The 22079-nt window shown below is 37.8% G+C and overlaps 1 long non-coding RNA gene across 1 annotated transcript in view; it reads right to left on the bottom strand.

The window, feature by feature from the left end:
* Positions 1–282: 282 nt before the first annotated feature.
* LOC123790827 (uncharacterized) overlaps positions 283–22079 on the bottom strand; it is a 28212-nt gene continuing 6415 nt past the window's right edge. The window contains exons 4-5 of the long non-coding RNA XR_015722049.1: positions 1359–1505; positions 283–429 (exon numbers count right to left, since the gene is read on the bottom strand). This is a non-coding gene — a long non-coding RNA (uncharacterized LOC123790827). The remainder of the gene's footprint in view (positions 430–1358; positions 1506–22079) is intronic.

Below are 22079 nucleotides of genomic sequence, written 5' to 3'. Positions count from 1 at the left end.
AAAGTTTAAAAACAAAAAACAAACAAACAAAAAAAACCCAAACGCCTCATCAGTCATTATTGGAAGTTGCTGGGCACCAATTCATAACCACTAAAATGGATAAAAGAAAAGAAGGAAACATACAAACCTGCCTTTCCTGCATGAATTGAATGTCAGCATAACCAAACAGATGATGAAGGGAAGTTCATATAGTTTGAAAAAGCCAGCTGCTACATGCAGAAAAAACACATGATAGAATTTCACAGTTTTGCAACCTCTAATGAAATGATGGATCTTGTCTAAAAAAACCACAGACTGAGTGGATTAAACAACATAAATTAATTGTCTCACAGTTCTGGGGCCTTGGAGTTTCAGATCAAGGAGTTAGCAGAGTTGAAATCTTCCGAGGCCTCTGTCTTTGGCTTGTAGATAGCCATCTTCCTGCGTGTTCTCACATGGGAGTGGGAAAGAGAAAGCACATTCTGTGTCTCAAATAAGGCCACTAATTCCATTATAAAAGCCCCGCCCTCATGACCTTAGCTAAACCTATTTCTTTCCCAGAGGCCCCATCTCCAAACACCATCACTTTAGAGTTAGGGTTTCAACGTATGAATGGGGAGCACACAATTCAGTCCATAGAAGATCTAGTCAATCATCATCACTGAATGCAAAATCAATTTTATGCGAAAGATTCATAGATAATAAAGGAGGGATCAGTCCAATACCCCACAAATACACAAAGGGATCAATCTTAGCATTATTAAAAGTGGGACAATTCCTGATGTGACTCCACAGGAACTTCAGAGCATTTGTGATATATTATTCCCCAAAAAGTTAAGCTGTGATCAAATCAAGCTGATTTACATGAAATTGGTGAGGAAGATTGGGGGTAGGTAAGGAATGACACCATTATATGACCCCAATAAGGAATCAGGCAGTTGAAAATGACATTAAATTGACATTTAATTTGAACAAACCAATTGTAAAAAGACATTTATGAGACATTTGGAAAAATTTCTATGAAATTATTTTTAATTCTTTTAGCTTGATAAGGGCACAGGGTTTATGTAAAGAAGAAAACTATTTATCTGTTAGAGATAAATATTCAAGTAGAAAATAAGCTTTAAGAATATGTATATCATTGGGGCGCCTGGGTGGCACAGCGGTTAAGCGTCTGCCTTTGGCTCAGGGCATGATCCCGGTGTTCTGGGATCGCGTCCCACATCAGGCTCCTCCGCTAGGAGCCTGCTTCTTCCTCTCCCACTCCTTCTGCTTGTGTTCCCTCTCTCGCTGGCTGTCTCTCTCTCTGTCAAATAAATAAATAAAATCTTTAAAAAAATATGTATATCATTTACAATAGCATAAATTATAAAAATTACCATGCTGTTTTGATTACCGTAGTTTTGCAGTACATTTTCAAACCGTGAAGTGTGATGCCTCCTGCTTTATTTTTTTGTTCAAGATTGTTTGCCTGTTCAGGGTCTCTTACGGTTCCACAACAATTTTAGGATTGTCTTTTTCTATTTCTGTAAAAAAAATGTGATTGGAATTTTGAAAGAGTTGCACTGAATCTGTAGATTGCTTCGGACATAATGAACATTTTGGCAATACTAATTCTTCCAACTTATGAACATGGGATGTCTTTCCAATTATTTGTGTATTTGTCAATCTATTTCATCAATGTGCTATTGTGCTAGTTCAGTGTAGAGGTCCTTCAGCACCTTGCTTAAGTTTATTCTTAAGTACTTTATTTTTTTTGTTGTTGTTATTATAAATGGGATTGTTTTCTTGGTTTCCTTTTCAGATACTTCATTGTAAAATGTAAAGAAAAGTGTAAAGAAAACTACTGATTTTCATATGTATCCTGCAACTATACTGAATTTGAACAGAATAGATAACCTAGAAATAAATCCATATATTTATGGTAAACTGAACTTCAACAAGGGTGGAAGGATAAGAATACACTATAGGGAATGAATAGTCTCTTCAATAAATGGTGGTGGGATAACTGGATATCCATGTGCAAAAGAATGAAGTTAGAACCCTATCGTTTACTATACACAAAAATCAACTCAAAATGGATTAAAGATTTAAACATACAATGCAAAACTGTAAAAGTCATAGATAAAAACAGAGAAAAACCTTCTTGACATTGGTTGTGACAGTGATTTCTTGCAAATGGCACCAAAAGCACAGGCAATAAAAGCAAAACTAGACAAATGGGACTATGTCAAACTAAAAAGCTTCTGCACAGCAAAGAACACAATCAGCAAAGTGAAAAAGCAATGTACAGAATGGGAGAGAAATATTTGAAAATCATATATCTGATAAAGATTAATATCCAAAGATATAAGAAATTCCTACAACTCAGTAGGAAGGAAGAAAGGAAGGAAGGAAGGAAAGGAAGAAGAAAGAAAGAAAGAAAGAAAGAAAGAAAGAAAGAAAGAAAGAAAGAAAGAAAGAGAAAGAAAGAAAGTTGGAGAGGGAGGGAGGAGGGAGGGAAGGAAGGATGGATCGAACAATCCAATTGAAAAATGAGAGGGGCACCTGGGAGGGTCAGTCAATTAAGCATTGATTTTGGCTCAGGTCATGATCTCAGGGTCGTGGGATCAAGCCCCATGTCGGGCTGAGAGCATATAGTTAATAATACTGTATAGTACATTTGAAACTTTGTTAAGAGGGTAGATCTTATGTTAAATGACCTTATCATGCGTGCATACACCCCCATATACACACACATACAGAAGAGGGAGTAAACTTTTAGAGGTGATGGTTATGTTTATGACTTTGTTTATAGGGACAGCTTCATGGACATATACTTATCTTCAAATTCATCAAGATGTATATATTAAATATGTACAGCTTTTTGTATGACAATCATACCTCAATGAAAATAGCATAAATTATCAACTACCTAGAAAGAAATCTAACAAAAATGAGCAGGACTTATCTTTAAAAGACTCTGAAATTATTGAGAGACATTAAAGAGAACAGAAAGAGGGGCACCTGGATGGTTCAGTTGGTTAGGTGTCTGCCTTCGGCTCAGGTCATGATCTCAGGGTCCAGGGACTGAGCCCTGTGTCAGGCTCACTGCTCAGCAGGGAGTCTGCTTCTCCCTCTCCCTCTACTCCTCCCGCTGTTCATGCTTTCTCTGTCTGTCTCTCTCTCTCTCTCTCAAATAAATAAGATATTTGAGAGAGAGAGAGAGAGAACAGAAATAAAAAGAGTTTGGAACATACTTTGTTCAGAGTTTAGAACAGTAAATACTCCTTCAACTTGACCTTTGAATTTCATGCAATCTTAGGCAAGTGTCTATAGTTTTCCCTACCATGGCACTTGAAAACCAATTCTCCAATTTTTATGGAAATGCAAAATGCCAAGAATAGCCAAAATACTTTTCAAGAACAAGATGTGAGGAATTCTTTTATTGGATATCAAGACATAATATAAAGCTTTGATAATTAAGACAGGGTGGTGTTGGCATAAAGATTTTTTTTAAACCCCATGGAACATAATAGAAAGCCTAGATTTGTGACAAAGGTGCCATTGCAGAATGGTGGAAATAGTCTGGCCTTTCCAATAATGACATTAGCATAATGAAATATTTATATCAAAGAGTGAAAATGCATATCTGATTCACAGTACACATAAAATCAATTCCAAGTGGCTTATAAACCTAATGCTAAAGGCAGAGCAATGAAGATTAAAGAAAGAATATGGGAGATTAACTATAACTCTAAGGTAATAACGATTTCTTAAGTGACATAATGGGGTCAGAAATGATAAGAAAACAGAAATCTACATGGAGCTAGAGTTGGTCCTGGGGATATATTCTGACCCCTCTTGGCCTACAGCTGGGTTTTTTCTAAAATTTTTTAAACCACAACATACATTAAGATAGATATTTTATTTCTTGATATATACATCCCAATAAACACACACACACACACACACACACACACACACACACACACACCCCTGAAACCAAATTTCACAAAACAATACATATTCTTGTCTATGAGAAGTCAAATATTTTTTTTCATTATATTATTCTGATTTATTTTTTTTAAATCCTGTTTGCAATCCATTAAAATGAACATGAACTACGAGGGAGTTGTAACAGTTTAAAAATTGTTAGTTAAAACAGAATTTTAGCAGGCAACTTAGGTGTGGAAGAGAATAAAGAGACCATGCAGCAAGCTAGCAGGAGGTTGGAAAGAGACGCTTACGGCCTGATGTCTGAAAGAACTGGGGCAGTGTGTGGCAACACATTTAGAGATAAAGAGCATGGTCTTTGGATGAACGCTTTCTGGCTTTAGCTTCTAGCCTGTGACCTCAGGCAAGCCCCTTAAGGTATCTATACTTTAAAATGGGAATCAAAATGGTGCTTGCGGGGCGCCTGGGTGGCACAGTCATTGTGCGTCTGCCTTCGGCTCAGGGCGTGATCCCGGCATTATGGGATCGAGCCCCACGTCAGGCTCCTCTGCTATGAGCCTGCTTCTTCCTCTCCCACTCCCCCTGCTTGTGTTCCCTCTCTCGCTGGCTGTCTCTATCTCTGTCAAATAAAAAAATATATATCAAAATGGTGCTTGCTTCATAATGTCATACCTACAGAGTCAATATATCTAAAGTATGCAGAATGGTGCTTATCTTGGCGAAAGCACTACACAGTCCAAGTTGTGAAGCAAGACTAGAGGGTTAATATCGTAATCTTATTTATGGATGGAGAAATGGTAACCTAGGTAACACTCACATGAGTTCCTCGATTTGAGGTGTTAGATTCGAGCCTTGAATCAGAGAGAAATGTAGAACTACTCAATCTATTGGAACAACTGATTTCACTGGATTCATGAGGTTGCCTGTGAGATAGAGATAAGTATCTTTTTCTGAAAATAGCATTTTGGAAATGATAGATAGGATTAGCGACAAAATCATGGGGGAGACACTGTAACACTTTTTTCCCCAAACCTATCAGAAACCAAACCACAAGCTCCCAGTCTGTATAGGAGCTGTATGTTATCACAGGTGACATATAAGCTGCTGAGGGGTTCTGCTGGTTAAACAGAGTAATGGGGATTTTACTTGGTAGGACGTAAAAGTTTGCAAGAAGTTGTTGCTCACAATATAACAACAACACAAAAAAAAACCCAACTTATTTCAAAATCATCCTATGTGATATCCATTAGAGACCTAAAAATGCAAAGAAGTCTAAATGCACTATATTCCAGGAAGGGATGAGCCCTTTCAAGGTAAGGGTTTTTGTAGCCACTTTTATCTCTGGGGCATGGAAGGAAGAAAAATAAACCTGCCATAAACAAAGAAAATGTGGCCAAGACAAGGAGAACCAACAAAACCTTCAAGGATCCTGTAGGCCATCATGATGGATTAAAATCAAGAAAAGCACCAAAACCAGGCTAATCTACACACCCCATCAATTCTTCCTTCAAGCATTTAACCTCAAATACACAATGGTACCTGGAAGGCTGGGGATGGGGTAAGAGGGCAAAGAAGAAGAGAGGATGGGGGGGGGGATCCTCTGGTGTAAAAAGCTAGGGGTAAGACTATAAAATAGTTCTTCCAAGTCATGGTAAGCTGGAGAAATGAGCAAGAAAGCAAAAAGAGAGATCTTCAGTGTCTTGGGTCCCAGATCCTAATTGAAAGAGGGACCTGATTCTTACCATCAAAGTATATGAAACCAACAGTAAATTGAAATTAACTATAACTACGGCTCATCTCTGGAGGAGCTCAACTCCAGATTAGAGGAGTAAAAAAATTACATGGTTGTAAATTTCTCACACTTTTAATAAAGTATCATAATGTGACAACTGAAAAATCTGAACACTTTGAAAATAAGTAACACAACTTTAAATAATCCATGGATCAAAGAGGAAGTCCACAGAAAGTTTTAAAAAAAATAGAACCGAAAAAAAAGGAAAAGAAAATATATCAAAATAGGTGGTATGCAACTAAAGCAGATCTGAGATGGAGTTTATAACATGAAATGCTCATGTTAGAAAAGAGGAAAGTTCTCAAAATAATAATTTAAGTTACTACATCAAGAAATTGGAAAAAGAAAAGTAAACCCAAAGTAAGCAGAAAGAAAGAAATCATAAAGATTAGATCTGAAATTAATGAAATTGAAAATAGGAAATAGAAAAAGCTAATGAAACAAAAAACAGCTTCCTTAAAAATATTAGTATAATTGATTTAACCCTCTAGCAAGACTGACAAAATAAAATCAGAAAAGACACAAATCAACAGTGCTAGGAAACAAAGGGTATGATTATGGATCCTTCAATCATAAAAATGATACAAAGAGGGGGGCACCTGGGTAGCTCAGTCAGTTAAGCCCCGGACTCTTGATTTTGGCTCAGGTCATGATCTCAGGGTTCTGAGACTGAGCCCCACATTGGGCTCTGCACTCAGCGGGGAGTCTGCTTGAGATTCTCGCTCTCCCTCTCCCTCCATCCCCACCCCCTCCACTTTTGCATGCTTTCTCTCTCTCAAATAAATAAATCTTCTAAAAAAATATAAAGGGAATGTTGTAAACAATTTTACACTTATAAATTTGACAACTTAGAAGAAATGAACTGACTGCTCAAAAGTCACAAATTACCAAAACTTAATCACAGTAAAACAGATATCTGACTAGTCTTGTAACCATTACAGAGCTTGAACTCATAATTTAAAACCTCCAAAAAAGAAACCTACAGTCTCCCTTGGTTTCACTGTCAAATTCTACCAAATGTTTATAGAACTGACAACAATTTTACATAATCTTCTCCAGAAAATAGGAGAGGGAGGAATACCTCACAGTTCATTTTAAGGGGTTGTTACCAAAACAGGATAAAGGCAATATGAACACACACACACACACACACACACACACACACACACACATACACACACACACACAAATCTCTCTTATGAACTTTGATGCAATAGTCCTTAACAAAAATATTAGCAAATTGAATACAATAATTTATAAAAAGAATTTTATATAGTGACCAGTGGGATTTATCCCAAAAATGTAAGGATGATTTATTATTTGAAATCAAGCAATGAACCTATGTTAAGAGGCTAAAAAAGGGATTGAACAAACAAAACAAAACACAAAAACTGACAAAATCCAACACCCATATATGATAAAAACCGTCAGTGAGGTAGGAATACAAGGGAATTGCCTGAACTTGATACAGAGCATCTGCAGAAACTTATGGTTGATATGGTACTCAATCATGATAAACTGAAAATATCAGGGGTGAGGCAAGGGTATCTGCTCTCAACACTCTTATTCAACATAGCCCTGACAGTTTCAGCCACTGCAATAAGAACGGGAAAGAAAAGACGGGCAGAATGGAAAATAAGAAATAAAGCTTCATCTAGTGGCAGATGACATGATTGTCTTCATAGAAAATCTCAAGAAATATACAAAAACAAAGACCTATAAATAAGAACTGAGTTTAGCAAGGGTGCAAGATACAATAGCAACACAAAAATATCCATCATATTTCTCCATGCTAAAAAGGGGTATGCAGAAACTGCAATTAAAAATGTAAAACCAGGGGTGCCTGGGTAGCTGAACCAACTCTTGGTTTCAGCTCAGGTTATGATCTCATGGGTCGTGGGATCCATCCGTGCATGGGCTCCCAGATCAGTGGGGAGTCTGCTTGAAGATTCTGTCCTTCTGCATCTCCCCCACTCTCTCTCTCTCTAAAATAAATAAATAAATCTTTTTAAAAATAAATAAATAAAATGTAAAGCCATTTACAATCACACCAAAGAAAATGAAGTGCTTCGATGTAAATTCAACAAAAAATGTACAAGATCTGAATGCTGAAAATTAAAAATATTGATAAGAGAATCAGAGAAGACCTAAATAAGAGATGTACCATGTTAATAGATTAGAAGACTCAACATAATGAAGATCGTTTCTCTCCAAATTAATCTATAGGTTTAATATAATTTCCATTAGCATCCCAGCAAGGTTTTTGTAGATCTACACAGTATTAGTCATTTATATGAAGAAGCACAAAACCCAGAATAGCTCAAAACAATCTTGAGGGGTGCCTGGGTGGCTCAGTCAGTTAAGCATCTGCCTTCGGCTCAGGTCATGATCCTGGGGTCCTGGGAACAGGCCCTGCATTGGGCTCCCTGCTCAGCGGGGAGCCTGCTCTCCCTCTCCTCCACACTCGTGTTCTCTTTCACTATCTCTGTCTCTCTCAAATAAATAAATAAAATCTTTTTAAAAAAAATCTTAAAAAATAAGAATAAAGTGGGATAAAAACTGTATCCAATATTAATATTTACTATACAGGTACAGAAATGTAGACAGTATAGTATTGGTGGAAAGGCAGACATGTAGAGTAGTAGATCAAAATAAAAAACTCAGAAATACACTCTTATAAAGATGCTAAACTAATTTTTTGCTAAACTAATTTTTGACAAATTTTGTGTTTTCTTGGCAAAAGCAACTAAGCTGAAGAAATATAACCCTTCTAAAAAATGGTGCAGGAACAATTGGACATCCATAGGCAAAAAAGTGAACTTTGACCTTGACCTCACATCTTATGCAAAAATAAACTTGAAATGGATCACAGACATAAAGTTAAAATTATCTAATTTTTATAAAAGACATAGGAGAAAATATTTAGAGTCTAGGTCTAGAAAAGACATCTTATGCATTAAAAGCATAATGGATAAAAGACAAAAATTAAAAATTGGTCCCCATCAAAACTAAAATATTTTGCTCTGCAAAAGACCCTGTGAAAACGATGGAGAAACAAGCTACAGAGTGGGAGAAAATTCTTGCAAAACATAATCAACAAAGGATTAGTATCTAGAATATGTTAAAAAAAAAAACTCTTAAAAAACAGCAGTAAAATAAACAACCCAATTTGAGAAACAAGCAGACATAGACATTTCTCTGAAGATAACATATAAAGTACACACACACAAAAAATGTTTAACATCATTGTTTTTTGGGGAAATGCAAAATGAAACTACAATAAGATATCACTGTACAACTACCATAATGGCTAAAACAAAAAGATAACATTACCAAATGCTGGCAAGGATGCAGAGAAACTAGACCACTCATTCATTGTTGGAAGGAATGAAAACTGGAACAGCTACTCTGGTAAATAGTTTGGTAGTTCTTATATAGCAAATATACAATTACCACACAACCCAACAGTTGAATTCTTGGGCTTTTGTTTCAGGGAAATGAAAATTTATGTTCATTTAAAACCTTTACACAAATGTGATAACAATTTTATTCATAGCAGCCAAAAAAAAAAAAAACACAACTGGAAACAACACAGATGTCCTTCAACAGGTTAGTGGCTAAACAAATGGTGATACAAGAGTGCTATGGAATACCACTCAGCAATAAAAAAGGGAAAGAACTAATATATGTATACAATTTGGATGAGTCTCCAGAGAACTACACTGAGTGAAAAAAAGCCATTTCCAAAGGATTACATATTATACGACTACATTTATATAACATTATTTAAACGAAAAAAATAGAGAGTTGGAGAACAGATGAGTGGTTGCCAGGATAATAGGGAATGGAAGGTCAGATTGGGAGAGAAACGGGTGCTGTAATAAAAGGTCAAGATGAAGGACACTGATGGAACTGTTCTGTATCTTACCTGAAGTGGTAAATACATGAACTACACATGTGAGACAATTGCATAGAACTAAGTACACACACTGAAATGCACACAAATAAATACATGTAGAACTGGGGAAATCTGAATAAGATCAGTAGACTGTGTCAATGTGAATTTCCTGGGTTGGGATGTTGTACCATAGTTTTACAAGATGTTATATTTGGGAGGAGAAGGATAAAGGGTACGTGGGATCTCTGTATAATCTCCTACAAATGAATGTGGATCTCAGTACTGAACTGTATGTGAACTATCTCAAGATGAAAAGCTTAATAAAAATGTATGTTGTAATAGGCAGAGCACTGAGGACTTTTAGGGCACTGAAACAATTCAGTATGATACCATAATGGTAGACATGTGTCAAAATGCATTTGCCCAAACCCATAGAATGTATAACACCAAGAGTGAACCCTACTGTAAACTATGGACTTTGGGTGATCATGATGTGTCAGTGTGGGTTCATCAGTGGTAACAAATGTTTTGCGAAGGTGTGGGAGATTGGTAACAGGGGAGGTTGTGCGTATGTGGAGATAGGGGTTATTTGGGAACTCTCTAATTTCTGCTCAGTTTTGCTGTGAACCTACAACTGCTTTAAAAATTGGAAATATACTGTTATAAGGTTCCTTACATTAAATGTGAAGCAGTGTAATACTATTTGAAGGTGGACTCAGAATATTTTTAAATGTATATGGTAAATCTAACTAATGTTTAAGGAGAAGTTTAAGTAATAAGTTGACAGAGAAAATGAAATAGAATTATAAAAATGCTCATTTAAGCCAACAGAGGGCAGAAAAATGGAAGTAAACAAAAATGAGACAAATAGAAAACAGCAAGATGTTAGAATTTAATCCGACTATATTAATAATCACTTTCAATGTGAATGGTCTTTAAAAAGTCGATACAATGACAAATTTTCAGATTGATAAAAAAGTAAGACCCAAGTACCTGTGTAATCATTAACTGGAAGAAAACTGCAGTATCTGTATTAATATCCAGCAAAGTAAATTTCAGAACAAGTAATCTTATCAGGGATAAAGAAGTCTATTGTATAAGGGTAAAGGGGTCAATTTTACAAGTAAGTATAGAAATTCTAAATGTTTATGTACCATCAACAGAGCTTGAAAATGATAGGTCTAAAAGGAGATTACAAGGTCATGGGTCACCTGTGGCCCAGCTGGTTGAGTGTTCAACAGGTGATTGCAACTCAGGTCATGATCTCATGGGTCATGGGATCGAGCCCCATGTCAGGCTCAATGCTCAATGGGAAGTCTACTCAAGATTCTCTCTCTCCCTCTCCTTCTGTCCCTCTCCCATTCACACACTCACTCTCTCAAATAAATAAATCTTTAAAAAAATAAAAGGAGATTACAGACAACTCTACAGTTACATTTGGAGGTTTCTTCACTCCTCTGTCAATAGTTTGTAGAACAGGCAGGCAAAACAATTAGTGAGAATATAGATGATTTGAACAACACTGTCAATATACTTGACTTGACATTTCTAGAACATTCCATCCAACAACAGCATACTAGACTTTACTCTCACAGTACATGGAAACAGTCACCAAGATAGACCACACTCTGGGTCATAGAAAATAATCTTGAATTTTAAAGAACAGAGATCATACATAGTCATTTTAACAACACAATGGGATTAAAGTAGAAATCAATAGAAAGATAGCTGGAAAATCTCAATATATTTGAAAATTAAACCACAAACTTCTTAAAAAAAAACAACAAATGGGTCAAAGTAGAAGTCTCAAGAGAAATTTAAAATATTTTAAGCTAAATGAAAATGAAAATCATTAAGATTTGTGGGATATAGCAAAGCAGTGCTTAAAGGGAAATTTACATAAATAAATATTTGTATCCTAGAAGAAAAATCTGAAATCAATAACATAAGCTTCCATCTTAAGAAACTGGAGAAAGAAGAGCAAATTAAACCCAAATCAAAAGGAGTAATGGAAATAATAGAGACTAGAGCAGATATAAATGATAATGAAAAAAATCAGATAAAAATCAATGAAACCAAAAGTTGGCTCTTTGAAAGAACAATGAAGTTGATAATATTCTGGACAAACTGACCAAGGTGAAAAAGGAAGACATAAGTTACCAATATCAGAAATGAGGGAAAGGCTTTAATATTGATCTCACAGACATTAAAAAAAAGAACTAATGTAAGAATGCTGCAAATAACTCTATACCCATAAATTTGGCAACTTAGATGAAATGGACCAATTATTGAAAGGCACAAAGTACCAAAACTCAGGGAAGATGTAAATAACCCAAATACTTACATATCCATTAAAGGAAGTGCATTTTTAAATATTTGTAACAGAAAGGTTTTTTTTCTCCAAAGGGGGAAAAAATCCAAGCCTTAAATGAACATTTAAGGCAGAAATAATATTAATTCTATAAAATAGCTTCCAGAAAATAAAAGTAGGAAACACCTTCCACCCCTTCCCAAGAGGCCAGATATTACCCTAATATCTCTTTGGGCATAGACACAAAAATCCTCAACAAAATATTTGCAAATCAAAGTCAGCACAGTATAGAAAGGTATAATACATTACAAACAAGTAATGTAAATTTGGTTCAATATTCAAAAATCAATCAATATAATTTGCCACATTGACAGAATAAAAAGAAGAAACCATACAATCAATCAGCTCAGGAGGTGCAGGAACCCATTACAAGCCCCAACTATCAGACAGCATCAATCCCAAGATGATTCACATGGGGCACCAGCAGAATGAGCCTTTGTCTCTGGCAAGCCCCAGGTCCTTCCTGGCAGCACCCACTGCTGACGTGTAGAAGAAGCAAAAAGATGTGGATGTGTATTTCTTACACTCACCAAGCTCAAATCCTAGGAAAGGCAAGAGATCAACAGTAAGGGGTTCCCTGAGTCTGCAGGCAAATGTGATCCTTTGACACATATCCCAAATCACCTTTTTTTTTTTTCATCAAGCTCCCTCAAATTCCTTCCCCTATGATGGAGCTTCTTAGCTCTGGTTGGCTCTGCTTTGATTCCAGTTTCTCTTATTTGCACATAGTTTTTCATGTTACAGCATTATGAGCACAAGGAAGGAACCAAAACCAGGACAACTGAGAGAAAGAGACAGTTCTTGGTCTTGAGTGGACCCTCAGTTCTGCTTGGTAAAAGTTGTACTATGGGCTTCACTCATTCCACTGTCACGGACACAACCGTATTAATTTTTTGCACTTTCTTCTCTTGGAATTTGTTGAAATGACTGACTTCACACATTCTCAGTCTCTTCCAAAGTCTTTTGTGTCACGGAATGAAAAATCACCTTTTCATAAAGTCAAGCCTTTTGATCCTTCTGAAGCACTAGCAAAAAGTTGAACAGTCATACTATGCTTGTCTCTAGAGGATACATTCCTGACAGTGAATTTCTCCTTTGCAGTGGCTTTTGCTACCTGGATAGACTGCCAATTTTCCAAACCATCCAGTCCTTTTCACTTCTTGCTTGGCAGGTCTTCCCTCAGTTTATCTCCCCCTTCTCACATTTTACTATAAACAGCAAGATGAAAACAGGCTGCACCTTTAACACTGGGATTGAGAATCTCCTCAGCTAAATGACCCAGTATGTCATTTACAATTTCTATTTTCTGCATAACTGCCGAACACAACTTCACTAAGCTCTCTGCCAATACGTAACAGGGATCCTCGTCCTCCAGTTTCCAATTACATTGCCTCACTCTCTCCTGAGCCTTCAGATGCAGCACTCCCCGAGTCTACTCTGTGCATTCCCACCGGCAGCAGGCTTAAAGTGCATAGTTCTAACAGTCTGTCTGTGATGCTTAGGCATCCTCTGAGGGAACTTGGGGTTCTTGTACAAAGCTTTTCACCTCTGAGTCCTCGCTATCAGAATCCTTAACATCCATATCTCTGCTAACAGTCTGTTCAAGGCAGTCAAAGCTTTTACTAATATCATGCTCCTCAAAGATCCTTCCAGCCTCTGGCAACTGCCTGATTTCAAAGCTTCATTCATATTTTTAGGTATTTCTTACAGAAGCACCTCACTTCTAGGGACTGAAATCTGTATTTGTTCTGTTCTGGTTTTTTTTTTTTTTTTTAATTGTTGTTGCGGTAACATATTCACAGGTGTAACATCAGATGGTGAGGATTGGGGGTCATGGAAACTAAAATCCTGCCTACTGCACTATCACTCCTAGTAAGATCCAAGTGAGAGCCCTGAATATACAATTATGATTAATCAAAGACTAATCTGAGATGCAGAAAAGTGGAAGACAGTGGTGCAGCCCTTCCTATATGGCACATGAGGGGAGCCCACTGATGTCTGTGGGCCATCACGGAGCTCAGAGAAACAAAGACTACTTAGTAGGATCTCAAACTCAAACATTAGAGGAAGGAGTGGAGAGACCGACTCAAAGATTATACCAAAGGAGGTGAATTACACTGAATATGCATCTTCCTTCCGAAGAAGAACTTAAAGTGGTGGAAGAATGAATTATTAGCTTTCTTCCTTCCCATTGATCCCTCTGAAACACATATGCATGCTTTTGCACACATGTGTACCCTACACACACACACACACACACACACACACATCTCTGCAAACCACTGCATTTATAGGAATTTTTTACTTTTCAGGTGGGTCTATTAGTTTCCAATAAACATACTTGGCATCTATTTTTGGATCTCATCACCCTAATGAAAGGGTTGCTGAATGCTTTGCAGCCAATTACTGCGTGCAAGATAAATGCATGTATTTATTCATTCTCGATAGTGATGATTAAGAGGGAGTCATTTCACCATAGTCTAGCAGATGTTTAAAATATAAATGAACTGACTGCAACAAAGAATACTTTCTTCACAACCCAACCTGAGGAAAGTGCCATGTTAGATAGGGTTTTCTTGTCCAGTCCTATTGGTATGAAATTGTTCTTCTATTCCTTTAAATATCACTATGAGGATGAGATAAATCAGGTGCAGACAGGTACTTCTCAAAAAAGGGGGTTCTGGCTCTCTCTTTTTTCATCTGAGGATCCCAAACCCCCAATCTATTCTCCATTCTGGATTTTCGTTTTCCTTCGTAGTTTGTTTCTCTACTATAGTGCCAATAGGCTGCATTTGATGTTACTTATCTCAGCTGAAGAAATACATTCATACAGAAGGATTATCTCTAAATAAATCTACTTTTGAAGTTCTCTACTGAGAGATAAATTTTAAGCAGTGATATGTAGTTATGGAAATATGCCATCTGTAACCTTATCTTTCTTGAGGACCGCTAACAATTCCCAATGTACTTAGGACCAAAAAGTCCCCCTTTTGTGACATGATCATTGCTTATTTGATCTAGATGGGTGTATCGAGAATGGGTAGCCTTGCCTACAATGTGCTATGTGTTGTTTCCATGTGACTGGTCTACTGGACCAGCTCAACCAGCATAGGTGAGCATCATGTTCTCCCAGACCCGGATATTCCACATGATAGAGTCAATGTATTCAGGTGTCATGTACATTTTATATGGCACTATATACCATGTTCACACTCAGCCTGGTTGTTAGTGTTTTGTGGATACTGGATTTAAACCTTTCTCCATGGCTGGATGACAATTGCTATTGCCAGGCTTTAGAGGTCCTCATGGCTCTAACAGGGCTGCCATCACATTTTGCTCTCAGTTTCTCCCACTCTGGAAGCCTGCACTGCACGTATCCAGTCTATACACTTGCTCTGACTCAGAACCCAGGTTCTGCAATGCTCAGGAAAACTCTGATAGAGAGGAAGGTGATAGAAAAGTTATAAAGCTAGTACTCAATATGTGATACTATATACTCAAAGTATTTCCCACATGGTGGTGACCATCTTTTGTGCATAGGAAGTGGTGCCAGAGGGTCCCATCTTCCTTCTCTCCTCTCTGCAAATCACAGTGAATAATGGACGTTAACAATCAACTTCACCAATCAGGAAACAACACAGGAGGGGCATGGGGTCAAGATGTAGATGTGAATACTATTTTTTGCCTCTTTTGCTTTATGACTATCTTATATATCATGACCAAATATAAAGTGTTTTAAAACTTACAAATATGTATACATTTATATACTAAAATCACATATGCACATAATAAATAGTATTTATTTAAATTAAATAAGTTACTTTTTAAAATTCAACACAAAATAGTTAACAAACCAAGTAATTTTAACACCAATGAAAACTTCCAGTTTCTCCCCATTTAGACCCAAGGTATTATCTGGTCACTTCTTCAAGCTCACACTTAACATGGCTGCTGGGAAAGCAGAGGCATCCAGGAAGGTGTGGAACCAATGAGCTCAAATGTCTTGTTCCAACATGGGAGCTACGATCTCAGGACTAGAAGCAACATGTGAAATGGGCCTCATCAGTGCCTGAGTACAGACCTCAAAGAGAGGCCAGTGGCTATTGTTTATACTAGTAATATGTTTGGTAGTGTAATAGTGGGACCCTCTTACCCAATTTTTCTCCAGAGATTTCCATCTTAACAGACTTTTGAGCTTAAATCCCGTCTTCTTCATTTCTTTTTGTTTCCCATCTTCTTCATTTTTATTCCGTGTTAGAAATTCATATAATTGATCTCACTGATCGCAAATGAACATGTTGTATCTTCCCCTGAACTTGCTCAGGGAAGAGGAAGATGGAGAGGCTTGTAAGCACTTGCCTTGGGAACGGCTAAGGAAATTACCAATTCTCTCCAAGATTTTCTGCTAACGCATTTCCTCCCATGTTATTTTTTTTTTTATTACGAATTTCGAGCTTCTAATTTCCCAAACAAAACTACCGGATGTCACTCACCTCATTGTGGTGTAAGTGTTGAGAGCAGCCTTCCCCATGAGCAGCCAAACAAAACGTGAGAGAATTGATACTTTTTTTTAGGAGTCACAGAGCAAGATGCGGTTGTATGCCCAAGTTAATCAAACTATAATTCTTCTTTATAGAGTTTCTACGCTATCTGCAAGTGGCACCTATCATGGTCCCTTTGTAACAAATGGGCCCGTGATTCTTTCTTCAGGGACATGGCCCTGGCGTTGCCACAGTGCTCCACATCAGCAAACCCTGGGTAGGCAATCATCCTTACTGTGTGATTTGTATTTTATAGATTTCATCCTGTGTCACATCCACCATTGCCACAGTTGTTGTTCCTGACAGGCACGCAGATATTGTCCTCATTTTGAAAATAGGGAAGCTGAGGCTCAGAAATCTCAGTGCCTACCCAGGGTCAAATGTATGTTCATAGTTAACATAGTAGCATTCAAGGACACAGAGATAGTGTTTAAAGACCTGGCTACATAACTGATATATAGTAATTATACAGTATAATATATAACTTGTAGTACATTTTAATATATAATAATTATGCATTATAAATTAATATACTATATGCTAATATGCCAATATAGTAAAATGGTATGTTAATATATACATATATAAATATATTACTATAATGTAAATACTATAAATATATGGTAATATATTTACATATCAAATGTATATTAAGTATATTAAATATTCGATATGTTTATATTAAACATAACATAATAATGTTAATTATTAATATATAATATATTGGTTTGTGTTATACATATTAAATATAATATATTAATATATAATTAGATATATTATATGAAATCATTGTATGTTACTATATACAATACAAAATGTAACTATATGATATAATAAAAATAATATAAAAGTATCATATATTGTATATTAACATATAACTTTACATATTATATAAAAATATATATTGCATATTAATGTATATTATATGTAATATATAATTACATATATCAAATAAAAGTATTAATTATATATTAATATAACATGATATGTTAAAATAATATGAAAACATAATTATACTTATAATTATACTATATATTAATTATTAAAACATTACATTAATTATTAATTATATTATAAATTATTAATTACATCAGTGCATAATCAATATACAAGCTATTAATTTAATATATACATTAATTAATGTGTACATTACTATTTCCTGAAAACAACAAAACCACATGAGAGGAAATAAGGGGTCTCACATGCCCTGTGGTCTATCCTGGTTTCAGCTGTGTGATACTTTATGACTTTCTTGTGCTCCTGCCCATCCGTGAATGGGTGATGCAGAGTTCTTGTTGACTGGAGGCTGACAGAGGGCAGGCGTGTCAGGCTGCAGCTTGAAAGGTTTAGGTGAGATGGGGGAGGGCGATTTGCATGTGCAGAGGTGAAATCCTCAGCATATGAAGCACTGCAGTACATCGGCCCAAGATGAAGTCTTAAATTTGGAATCTTTTGTTCTCATGATGCTTAATATTCTTTTATTTCTTTTTATATTATCTTGAAAAATTTAAGTGACTGCTATAGGCTAAATTGTGTCCCCCCCTAAAATTCGTATGTTGAAGTCCCAAGTCCTAGTACCTCAGAAAGTGGCTGATATGGAGATAGAATCTTTCAATGAGGTAGTTAAGTTACAATGAGGTCATTAGGATGAGCCCTAACCTATTAAGACTGAGGTCGTTATAGGAAGATATCAGAACACAGATGCATACAGAGGAAAGACCGTTTGAGACACACAGGGTGGCCGTCTTCATGCCAAGGAGAGAGGCTTCAGAAGAAATCACAAGCTAACACTTTGATCTCAGACTTCCAGTATCCAGAATTGTGAGCATTTAAATTTCTGTTGTTTAAGTCACCTGGCCTGTAGTACTTTGTTATGGCAACCTTAGCAAATTAATACAATGATCATAATTGATTTAATATTCTTGAAAATTTGTAATGTAGTGATTGGACTCAATTTGCATAATTTAGTACTTCGTAATTATTTGATGATGACGATGATGAGAATTGCAAGTATAAATGTTCAGCAAGGTTTTTGTCATTGATATAGCTAGATACCTACATCAGGGTACTTGGATTATATCTGAACAGCTAAAATTCAAGCCTAAAGCAAAGCAGAGTGGTGCCACACTTTAATGGAATAAGAAGGCCAGGGTTGGGTCCCAGATCTGCTAACAATTTACAGTGGATCTTGCCTGGATCTTTTCTACCCTGGACCTCATTTCTTCAGCAGAAAAATGAGGGTGTTTGAGTCTCTCCTACTTCTGGGTAAATACTTTAAGTGAAAAATGACCTTCAAGTCTCACTTTCTGAACTAGCCATTGTTCTTATCCTAAAACCCAGAGAGAAAAGATCATTATTTAAAGATTCATATTCTAGCACTGATCAACTCTTCTAGATTGATCTGTTACTTGAATCTTGTATTATGTAATCTGAAATATGTCTTGCCTCACCAACAAGAATATAACTTGAGAGGAATGGATGGATCGTATGTTAATTTGCATCTCCACCTGCTTGTAGTACTGTTTCGTAATCATATAATTAGCAGGATAATTTCTCTCTTTCTCTCTCTCTCTGAGGAGGAGTAGTAGTAGTAGTAGTAGTAGTAGTCTGTATTATTTTGTTGACTAAACTGAAATAAAACTAACTTGAGTCAAGAAGGGAATTATTGGCTAATAAAGCTGAGAGGTCCATGAGCCAGAACAACCATGTCATCAGGATTCCATCTTGCTTTCATCACATGTCTACTCTCTGTTTTCTGTAGTCTTTGGAAGTTCTACCACAAGTCTATAAATCATATACCCTATCTTAGGAAAATATCCAAAAGATAATTTTAACAGAAGATAAAAATAGAAGAAAAAAGATGTCATAAGATGGGGGAAATAACAAGAAAAACAAATGGAATGAGGGACAGCGGGTGAGCTCCATTCCATGAGCCCCTACCCACTTTTAGGAGTTAAAGCATTGGGGAGCTCCCCAGGCTTCTCACCCTCCCCCACTGGTCCCACAGCCTAGTCTAGCCTAGTCTCATGTGTACACAGGTGAGTATGACACAGAACTCTCAGAGCTGGGTCTCACCTGCAACTGGGAAGAGTCTCCTTATTAACCCATCCAGAGATAAAATCAACAAGTCCCCATTTTTCAGAGAACGCTGGGTTAAGAAGAAAACTCATCTTTGACTTGACAGAAAGTAGCTTATACCCACAATTGTTGGGGTTTAGCATTCACGGCGAGAAAAACCATTTGAGCCTCCTGAATTGAAAGCATGGGGGCTGGGTGCAGATCTACCTCATGGCCCTCTCTTTGCCCACAGAGTGATTTGAACTGAGAAGAATGGGAGTGGTGGGAACCATTGGAGCACATCTACAATCCTCCACATCATCAAAAATTAAAACTGACTCCGGTGTTTTATCAGCTTCAGCCAAAAAACATGGGTTTGCAGAGCTATGGCCTACTGACAGTACAAAGTTCAGAGGAAATGGGCCCAGGGTGGAAGCCAACATCCATTTAGAGGATCCATGGGGACAGCCAGAGTGCTGCCCGCTGCTCCCCATCTCCTGAAGCCAAGGGCCACATTAGGGGCTGAGCCAGCATCTTCCCAGAAGAAGGAGTGAGTGGGAAAGAGGAAAGGCAGAGCACAGCAGTGGCTACCAAGCACTGGGATGAGCATCAGCCACCGGGAACAGACTGGAGCAGAGACTTCATGCTGAAGGGAAGAATGTTTGACTCAAAGAGAGTGCCCTGTGCACTGTTCTTGGGGTGCTGCTCCAGATTCTCCCCTTCCATCAGGCTCCTGGCCACAGTCCTATTCTAGCCGCAGCTGTCTTCCCTGCATGGAGGCATTGGAACAACACCACTAAAGTCCCCTCTGAGCCCACCAACACCATCCCAATTCCTAAAACTCTGAAGGCACTGTAGTATCAAGCCCCACCCCCTCACCTATTCCAGTCTGTCTCTCAGGCTATACCCACCACTCTAACCTGTCCCTACTGGTTCTTCATTGCCTGCCACCCCACACACCAGGAAGCCAGACAAGAAGGCTGCTCCTCAGGGTAAACCAACATGGCCCTCTGGCTTCTGCTCTTGGAGAGCTAGGTTCCTGCTCTCCTCTTTGTTGCCTGCCCACCCCACTCCCAGCCTTTTAGATATCTGACTTCTTCAGCAATGTCATCTGCTCATCTTAGTTCAGCCTTGCTTTTCATCTGCCCCCAGTCCTGGCTTGAGGCAGGCTGGACATCTAATCCAAGAACACTTTTTAATTTGGTATCTCCATAGCTTCAAGGAAGATAACCATGAGCACGAAGAACCCAGTGAGCACTGAAGAGGAGCCTCTTCAGAGGTGGTTATCACAGCTTCTCTTCCTGAGAAGGAGGGACCAAGACAGCCCTGGCTAACTCCCTTCCCTCTACACCTCCGTCCATGCGCTCCTGTGTCCAAAACACCATTGGCAGATCTCTGTCTCTTCACCACTGCTGAAGCACGAAGTAAATGCCTCATCCAGGGACCCAGCTTCTGATCCCAAGGAACATTCTATCCTACCTCATTTGACCACTCCTATTGCACATGACAGCCTGCCACACTGCTGCAGTTGTGTGTGTGTGTGTGTGTGTGTGTGTGTGTGTGTGTGTGCTGATTTTATAAACAAAGTAATTGATATTATGGGCTTTACAATTGTGCTCTCAGGTAGAGGAAGTGGGTTGTGTGTCCACCTGAAAGCACAAATATTATGAAGCCCATAACATCAATTACTTGCTTATATTTTATCAATTCAGTAATTCGATTCTTATTTTTTTAAAGGGCTGTCTGTCTGAAAAACCTATCACAGCAGTGGCAGAATTCTGCCTGAAAGCAAAGGGGCCAGCAGGGAAGTAGAAAAGGTCACCTGTGTCTAGTGTTTTCTGCATGTCAGGCAGTCAGTGCTCCATGGGTGTTAACCCTTTTCATCCCTAGTCAATTGCATGGGGTAGCTACTATTATCATCCTCAGTATGTACATAAGGAAAATGAGGCAAGGAGAGGCAACATAACTTCCCCAAAGTCAAGCCAGCACCTACATTTTCAGCCACTTTGTACTGTTTACCATCAGACGATCAGCCACGTCCTGGGCTCAGAGCTGGCACAGCAAGGATAGAGTACCAGGAGGGCTCCTCCCTAGCTCTCCAAGGAATACTAACTTCCCTAGGAAATGGAGAGCTAGAGGGTTCTGTGCCTCTAACCCTCTCTTCTACAATGTGTAAGGAATTTTTAACCTCCTAGTTAGTGATCAGCCAGGGAAAGATATAAAATGTTGCTCATTATACTTGCTGAACTCAAGGTACTAAAGGATGACTCAGCAAAGCTAAAAGCCAAGAGGACTCATTTCTTTTCTGGTTACTTAGAATCCAATGTGCACACTACAGAGTCCCATGGAGGAACTAAGCCTCCTTTTAACAGCCAGTCCCAGCTTGCCAGCCATGTGAGTGGCTGCCTTTGAAGTGGCTGCCCCATCCAAGCCTTTGGATGATGCAGCCCCAGCTGGCAGCCTGATTGCAACCCCATGGGAGTCCCTAAATGAGAGGTACCCCGT

This window comes from Ursus americanus, chromosome 28 (assembly GCF_024610735.1).
Source record: "Ursus americanus isolate L20-20 chromosome 28, mUrsAme1.1.p, whole genome shotgun sequence".
In the NCBI taxonomy this organism is placed as follows: Eukaryota; Metazoa; Chordata; class Mammalia; order Carnivora; family Ursidae; genus Ursus; species Ursus americanus.
Note: the sequence above shows the minus strand (reverse complement) of the source record. Positions and strands in the feature narration are given on the sequence as shown.